Source organism: Nanorana parkeri, unplaced genomic scaffold, assembly GCF_000935625.1.
Source record: "Nanorana parkeri isolate BGI_ZX_2015 unplaced genomic scaffold, ASM93562v1 scaffold1267, whole genome shotgun sequence".
Lineage (NCBI taxonomy): Eukaryota > Metazoa > Chordata > Amphibia > Anura > Dicroglossidae > Nanorana > Nanorana parkeri.
The window spans coordinates 183,722-192,369 of NW_017307535.1; the positions used below are offsets into that span (position 1 = coordinate 183,722).

The 8,648-nt window shown below is 45.2% G+C and overlaps 1 protein-coding gene and 1 long non-coding RNA gene across 2 annotated transcripts in view; one reads left to right on the forward strand and one right to left on the reverse strand.

Annotated features, from left to right (window-relative positions):
* TSPAN13 (tetraspanin 13) overlaps positions 1-8,648 on the forward strand; it is a 52,752-nt gene that overhangs the window by 2,770 nt on the left and 41,334 nt on the right. Inside the window, exons 2-3 of the mRNA XM_018568964.1 lie at positions 6,049-6,056; positions 8,280-8,289. The gene's annotated coding sequence lies outside the window, so the exon portion shown is untranslated. The remainder of the gene's footprint in view (positions 1-6,048; positions 6,057-8,279; positions 8,290-8,648) is intronic.
* The window catches only part of LOC108797378, a 9,793-nt gene that overhangs the window by 367 nt on the left and 778 nt on the right, over positions 1-8,648 (reverse strand). Inside the window, exon 2 of the long non-coding RNA XR_001941882.1 lies at positions 3,771-3,773. This is a non-coding gene — a long non-coding RNA (uncharacterized LOC108797378). The remainder of the gene's footprint in view (positions 1-3,770; positions 3,774-8,648) is intronic.

The window sequence follows — 8,648 nt, forward strand, 5'->3', positions numbered from 1 at the left end:
GTGGGATAAACCCTTTTTGTTTTTTTTTTTTTTTTTTTTTTTTTTTTTCCTTTTGAATAAAAGCTTTTTATCCTACACTTGTCTTGAGATTTATTTATAAAGGGGAATTTCAATGGCTTGGGAGTCGGTTTTATTTTAGTTTTTACACTAATGTTGTATATATTTCTTTCATTTTCTATTTAATAATTTTATATTTGCTCTCATTAAAGCTGAACAGGTTAAAGTGGACCGGTCATTAAAATTCATACGTACATGAATCTGTAGTGTATGAGGCGGCATTATAAAATCACATTCTTATTCTATTAATGATCACCAAACTGATGTCTCTTAGCTCCCAGCCGGGGAAGTGAAGATCACATGGTCCCTGGCTACCAATCATTTCAGCCAGCTATGGGGTTCATAGATGGCGGCCCCTTTACAATGATCATTTGAAACTGTTAACTCTTGGGATTGGTGGGTAGGTTTATTTTGTGCAGGTATCAAGAGTCTGTGGCTATGACCACTTTAAGGTCTTGTTCACACCAAGCGCAGAGCAGAGCAGTTGCAGACCGGATCAAAACTGCGTCCAATGTATTCCAATGGTATTTTTTGCTCCAGTTCACATCGCAGCGTGCAGTTCCAGAGCAGGTGAGCTGCAAACGCATCAAAAACGCATGCAAATGCCTGGAACACACTTTTTTAAAAACCAAAAACGCATCTAAAAGACTAGCGTGTGTGTGCAGAAGCCTGACCGCATCTGCTCTGCATTTGGTGTGAACAAGGCCTTACTGTGCTCCCAGCATCAAAAAATGCATAATCCAGCTTTCAATAAATAAACAACAAATAAAAATCTGTCTCTAACTACCTCATAAAAGCAATCCCTTATCAGCAGATACCTTGTGCACAGATCCCATAAAAGAAACCCAAACAGTTCTTACTTGCAAAGCTGCCACCACGCAGTGTCTCTCTGTGGAGCAACATGCTGTGACTTCCGCAAGGTTTGTGGGACTCCTGTGAAAACAGCTTCTTCTTCAAGAACAATCACATCAGTGGCATAACTACATAAAAAATTGGAGTAGAATACAAGGCCACTCTTATTCTTTATTGACAAGGTGACAATACAGGAGCACATTTGGGTGGTAGGGACAGCGTTGTCACCCTATAATGGGGTGCTGTGCTAAATCATACGTGTAATAGACTTGTGCGCCGTCAAAAAATTAGTTTAGTTTCGGAATATCCGTTATTTCGTAATTCGTGTCCGAAACTCAATCCGGATTCGTACGAAATACGAATTTTCGTTAGTTTCGTCACGAACATTCGTTATGATGAAGTGTAATATGTATGAGTGCAAGGATCGCATTGAGGACAAAACTGAACTAGTGGAGCCGAACCTTCAGATCAAAAACTTTCACACTGATACATTTGTATTAATAGGAAGTGTGTGTGACGTGTTTTCCTAGCGAACGCACGCTCTGCCAGCACCCAGAAAGAGTTGGCACATGTTCCGCGCCTCGGCCCAGGCTGGTCTCCATGATCTAGTGTCTTATGGCCTCTATATCCGATATAAAGATCGCTGTCACATAATTACACGCTACGTCGCCAGGATCTCGGTGGTCCCTCTGGATGCGTTTGCGCTCCATACTTATCCTAACAGATGCTGCCAGCAGTAAATATACAGACATTGAATAAACACTGCCAGATTCTCGCATAATCTTTATAAATGAGGCCCCGTCCCATAGCGCTGCGCCATCCAGACATGATCGGAGGTCTGCATAATTCACACATGCATGACTAATTCACACAAACACTGCCGGCTCCATACATTATTCATCGAGTCGTGTCAGTTCCTGCGTGTGTTTATTTTCTGTACGGTTTAAATGGGGATACAGAGGCAGAGATGTATGTATCAGTGTGGGATGGGGGAGTCAACGGGAGAGGATTGGTAAGTGAAGACAGATCGCCATCTAGTGGTGATGTTACATTATGGCATGCTTGGAGTGAGAAGAAGGGCAGACCCCTTGAAAGCTTATCCTAAATATCTAAAGAACTCCAAACAAACAAAAAGCGTACCCCCCGCAGTGTAAGGGTTAAGTGCTTGTTTGGGATCGAATAAGGTAAATGTATTAACCTGATCCTCAGTCCCGCCAGCTCCCTCTAGGTTGCTAGACCAGTCCCCGCAGCCTCTGCTCCCCTTTGTTCTGGCAGTCTAAGCAGCGGCGTCACAAGGGGGCTGCGGCCCACACCCGGGTGACACCATTGGAGGAGTGACACCAAAATGACTGACAGTCATTTTGGTGTCACCCCCTCCAAAAAGTCTCATGGACCAAGAACCCAACAGTGTCAGGAAAGAGGAGGGGATCCAGCGACATACCTCATCCTGCTGGGTGAACGTCCCATTCTCTCTCTGCCGGCGTCCACCACTAAGATGGCCGCCGGCAGGCATAAATTAGATTACCGCTCATGCGCGATGACGTCACGGCGGGGTGCCACCCGGTCAATTTCAGGGAGGTGTCCCCCCCCCACACACACTCCCAGTCACGGCAGATAGCACTGGAAGCAATAGCTTCTTTGCTATCTGCTGGTTTTCTGGTTTACAGGTAGTTTTTTTTTTCGTATTCTGACAGCTGCTGCCGTCAGAATTAAGAAACAAAACAACCATAGGAATGAATTGCTAGATTGCTATTGGCTATTTCAATTTGCAATATCCAATAGCAAGCTGCTGTCAATCACTATAAGAGGACCTGATGGAGAACTTCAGGTCCCCCTCTGGTGATTGACAGCAGCAGAGGGCGGGTGCAATAGCTAGTCTGCTATTGGATATTGCAAAGTGAAATAGCCAATAGCAATCTAGCCATGCATTCCTATGCTGGGGTTTTTTTTTTTCCTCTGACTGACGGCGGCCCCGATGTTAGCAAAAAAAAACAGATCGCAGCGAAAGGTTTACTCTGCTAGATAGAGCAGAGTAGACCTTTCCAGGAGAAAATGTTTCTCTCCCGGGCGGCTGGGAGCCGCTATTCAATAGTGGGAGACTCCCGGAGCATCCGGGAGAGTTGGGATGTCTGTGTCACATGTCTGCTCACTACACTGTGTGTACTCTGTTTTACATTACACATTGCTGACTGCTGTAGGCTGAGCACAGTATTTGTTGTCTCATAATATATCTCAGGAGGCCTCAGGATCAGGGATACAAAGAGTTTGGAGGGTGGAGCTGCGTGTGTCATGGGGGGCTAGCTGCTTGAACCGAAAGGAGGCAGCCAGCGCTTGATGACCAAGGAGCACCAAGATGGTGGCGCAGTACCTGGACTGTGAGAAATTACTGAAAGGGGCGGGGCCAAGGACAGTATAGAGAACACATAGTACAGAAGTGAATCTCCCAGCTGGGACATAGGAAACAAAAAACTAATCCTTTCACACTCCATCCTAAACTTAGATTGTCTTGAATTGTAAAGCGCTGTGCACACTGTTGGCTCTATATAAATCCTGAATAATAATCATAATCATCATAATAAAACATTTTGGTTTTAGATCAGCGGTTCTCAACCTGTGGGTCGCCGGGAGTCTCCCGCTATTAGATAGCGGCTTCCGGTCGCCCTGGAGATAAACACTTTCTCCCGGAAAGGTTTACTCTGCTCGATCGAGCAGAGCAAACCTTTCCCTGCAATGATTTTTTTTTTTCTTAATCCTGGCATCGGAGCTCCCGGCCGCTGTAAGTCAGAAAAAAAATAAACACCATTGGAATGCATAGCTAGATTCCTATTGGCTTTTTCACTTTGCGATAGCCAATAGCAAACCAGCTATTGCACCCGCCCACTGCTGCTGTCATTCAGCAGAGGGGGACCTGCAGTTCTCCATCAAGTCCCCATCTAGTGATTGACAACAGCAGAGGGTGGTTGCATTACCTAGTTTGCTATTGGCTATCGCAAAGTGAAATAGCCAATAGGAATCTAGCTATGTATTCCAATGGTGTTTTCTTTTTTTTTTATTCTGATGGCGTACGGCACAATAAGGCTGCAAATGTTTAATAATCAATATGTATGCACTTCGAATGCACTACCATTTACTACCACCAGGTGTCAGAGACATACCACATATGTATTTTCCTGGTACACTAGTGTTTTAAAGGTAATGAAGGTGGTGGTCACAGTGTTGCTGAAACACCTCCGTGTTCAATTCCCCGGCAGTTCAGCCAAACAGGTTGAAAATCAATAATATCAATGAACCTGAATCCAAACACCATTGAAGTCAATCGTGTCATGGGGGCTGTACCTGTCAACCGCGAAAAAAAAAAAAATGTTTTCTTCTTAACCAGTTGACATCCGCGGTGTTAAACCCCCTTCCCATCCAGGCCATTTTTCAGTATTCAGCGCTGCGGTACTTTGACTGACATTTATTCCGTCATGCAGCGCTGTACTGAAATGAATTAGCTATGGACCCGCTGATCGCCTATATGTGAAACACCCGGTAACGGGTGTGTGCATTGATCGGGTCTTTTCTGCCCGTGCGTGCCCGCTAGGGGGGGCGCGCGAGCAGAAAAAAATTGCCGTCTGGAGACGCAGATGCTGCAGTGCCGTCCGTCCGTTTTTTACTACGGGCGAACGGCAAGAGGTTAAAATGACACAAAAATTATGATTCTGGTACAAAGCATTGCAAAGATAGATAAAGGTCTCTTTTTTTTAATTTTGTGCTTTTTTTTTCAAATGTGACACTAAACACAAACAAAAAAAACCCCAAACACAATGAATAAAAACAGTTTAAATTTAATGACTTAAAAAATAGACAAGCAAAAAAAAGAAAAAGAAAATCAGTTAAATCAGCTTAAAAATAATAGCTTGAGGGAGAAGGGGAGGAAGGAGTTAATTAGGACTGAATAAGGTAAATTTAGAATTAGTCATTTAGGGGTAAATTAGACAGTTTTTTTTTAAACTTGTCAGGTTGCTTTAAAGTGACAGTAACCCCCCCCCAGTGACAGTCTCATTGTCACAGGTCAGCTAGAACTATGAGGTGAGTGAAAAGCAATCACCTCATAGTTCTCCTTTAAGTAATGCCTCATCTTCTTCCTTCCAGTAGTCTTCAGAAGTCCCTCCAGCGCTGGTGTCGGTCTCTGTTTCTTCCTGTCCCACGGAGTCTGTCCGGCGTGCACGCTCATAACTTCATGGATTGACTTTCACTGTAGCTCTCCCTGCCGGTGATGTCCACTGCGCATCGCCTGCACACATCCTCCTGCTCGGCTCGGCTACAGTTTTACAGCCGGAAGCGAGCGGCGGAGACACAGGTAACTTTTTACCTATCTGGTAACTTTTTTTTACTTTTTTCAATGTTTTTGCATATATCTAATGCTTGCTAGCAGTAGATATATGTAACAAAAAAAGGGGGGCTTTAATTAGGGTTGCCACCTTTCCAGGATTCGCCCGGACAGTCCGTGTTTTAAATGCTGTGTCCGGGTTACATGGCAGCAGAAACGCGGACACAAGATGTCAGGTAGACAGGGGCAACCAAGATTAGGATAGGGGCTACTGGCACCCCACTGAAAATAGTCTCATCTGTGATATTTACATATAAATAAACCACAACTCATTCTCCTCAAAAAATGTCAGCGCATCGCTAGAGTGTTCGGGTTTCACTTGAAGGAAAGGTGGCAACCCTGGCTTTATTGTCACTTTGACTGACATCATTTGCAGATTGAAACTCGTCCCTTTGATCTGCAGATGAATGAAACAGAGTAGAAATATGTTACTTTGTATCTTTCTATCTTGGATGGTGCAGTTTTGACAGCAGCTGTTGTTACAGCTCATCCAGTAACTCCGGCTGCCATTTTGACAGCTGGGAATTTCCAGCAAATGTAATGGGGGGGGCGGGGTGAGAAGTCAGGATGATGACATTTTCTTGGACGTGTGTAGCATGCCCAGTGTCCACAGCTCGTTAAAGTCTATAGAAAGACCATTTGTTTTTTATAGAGTAGGAAAAGCTATTTGGCTGTTTGGTGTTTTTTTGTTATCTGTTTCCTATTTGGAGAGATTTCTATTCACTTCCTGTCCTTTATAGTCACTATACGTTACAATCTGACCACACACTCTCTGTACAATCAACTTTAGATTTACCAAGATTATGTAATAGGAGGGACTACCCAGTCTGACCAATCAACATGTATCCAGTCAGGCAGGACTGTGTGATACATAATTAATAGTAAATCTACAGGACATTGTCCAATCAGATTGTAGTGTGTGTTGGGTGAGACAGAAAGGAGAAGATGAGAGGAATTACACTATATTGCCAAAAGTATTGGGACACCCCTCCAAATCATTGGATTCAGGTGTTCCGTGACACTTCCTTGCTACTAAATATTCCACAATCACCTGTTACTGGTATTATAACAAAGTGGAAGCAACTGGGAACAACAGCAACTCAGCCAGGAAGTGGTAGGCCACGTACAATGACAGAGCGGGGTCAGCGCATGCTGAAGCGCACAGTGCGCAGAAGTCGCCAACTGTCTGCAGAGTCAATAGCTACAGACCTCCAAACTTCGTGTGGCCTTCAGATTGGCACAACAACAGTGCGTAGAGAGCTTCATGGAATGGGGGCCGAGCAGCTGCATCCAAGCCGCACATCACCAAGTGCAATGCAAAGCGTGGGATGCCATTGTTAGGGAAGGAGCGAAGTCCCCCTGTTTGCTGGATTGGAACCCAATAGCAGGGAACAATCCCAGAAGGAGAGTAAAGGCTGAGGTACAAGAAAGGATAATCCAAAATGCGTTGTCAGAGTCCGGGTCGAGGCAGGCAGCGAGTATCATAAACGGTGAGGCAAGCCAGGGGTCGATAACCAGGAGATCCGAATAGCAGGGAAGGGAGGCAGGAAACGAGGCGTTGTAGCTGCTTAGGGAATGGCAGAATAACTCAGCAACAAGTCTTGGCTCAGGCTGGAATTTAAACCCAGCAGGGGCCAGCGACGCCCCTGTTGTCTGGGCAACAGGAAGCCACAGGTTCCTGCGAACCAAAAAGGGAATGGAATCCTGCCTTAGTTGTCACCGCAAAAAAATATGTTTTGGCTTTGGATACATTTTACTTCTTGGATACAATATATCTAAATCCAAGAACAAAACATGTCATATATTGCAGATTACCGATCCTCAGATGTGGTGGATGCATTTGTTTTCTTTTTCTTTTTTGGGGGCATTTTTGGCAAGTACAGAGGAATATCTGTTAATCCTGCCGGAAATTCAGTGTGCTTGTAACTTCCTGTACACTGAACTGAAATCACAAACAGTGTTATCATCCTTCCCAACTACCTTCTGTGAACTACAGAAAATTTTTCACCCTGTTATGAAACTGAGGAGAAGGGGAGGTGTTGTTTTGCAGTTCCGTCCTAGGGTGACAACACTGCTGCTTCATAGATACAGTATGGTGTGTACGTGTGGTCACCCTAGAACAGGAAGTGGGTTACTGGCAAGATCACCAGGTGAAGGAAAAAAGAACAAATGCAGCCACCACATCTAAGGATCGGTGAACTGCAATTTTGGACTTTTTTAGGTTTAGATATCCTTTAAAGTGAATGTAATGCCAAAATGTTTAGTTTTGGATAGAGTAGGAAAGGGTTAAAAAAAACAACTGCCATGCTTTTTTTGTCTGTGAACCATTGGGGGAATTTCTCTTTACTTCCTGTCCCAGAGCAGCAACCAGAAGAAAATCTTAGAGAGCTGTTCTGGGGAAAACTCTAAAATGATGGATTTCCTCTCACTTTCTCGGTGAAAATGGTCACCAGTACACAGGGGCCTAACAACAGACCATGGGGTGTAACTGTGGATCGTGGGGCCACATAGCAAAATTTTGATGGGGCCCCTCGGCGACCTCTCCACTGTCAGTGATCAGGTAGCAAGAGATCTGCATTGTCTGCTCCTGTACATCTGACGTCAGCTCTTCTTGATTGGAAATGTCACAGGGGGTACATGGTCAGTGTCAACCCTAACTTCTGCAATCCTTAATGGGGCCCCCTTCCACCCCCAGGCCCCATAGAGGCTGCATGGGCCGCTATGGCTATTGTTATATCGCAGGTCCAAATGCAAGTTGGGCTCATTTCTAATCCCACCTGGAAGCATGTAATGCTTCGCTATGGCTGCATGCAGTGGAGTCACAAGGGGGTGTGGCCCGCACCTGGGTGACACCATTGGAGGGGGGTGACACTAAAATGACTGGCAGTCATTTTGGTGTCAGCCCTTCTGAAAAGTTGGACACTCGGTCATGGACTGAGAGCCCGACAGTTGCACAAGAGAGGAGGGGACCCGACGGCATAAGGTATGAACGTCCCCTCCTCTCTCTGCCAGCGTCCATCACCAAGATGCATGACGATGTCACGTGCATGTGTGATGACATCACGGCAGGGTTTCACCTGGTAACCGCTCCTGGTGATACTTGGCCTCGGGATGCTCCTGTGCACATGTACATTCCTCATTCATTTAGATGTATTCAGTCTCACTGCGTTTATAAAAGCAAGACTTTTCTGCATCCTTGCACCATTTAGCCTTGTGGTATGCTGCGAAATGCATGTAAAAGCAGCTAGCAACACCTATGTAGTGCAAGAGCCTGTCTGATTGGATAATTTAGGCAGGTCCAGGGGTCCCTAGACCTCTCGCTGCCTTAGACCAGGGATGGGGGGACTGTGGGGGAGGGGTTGTGGCA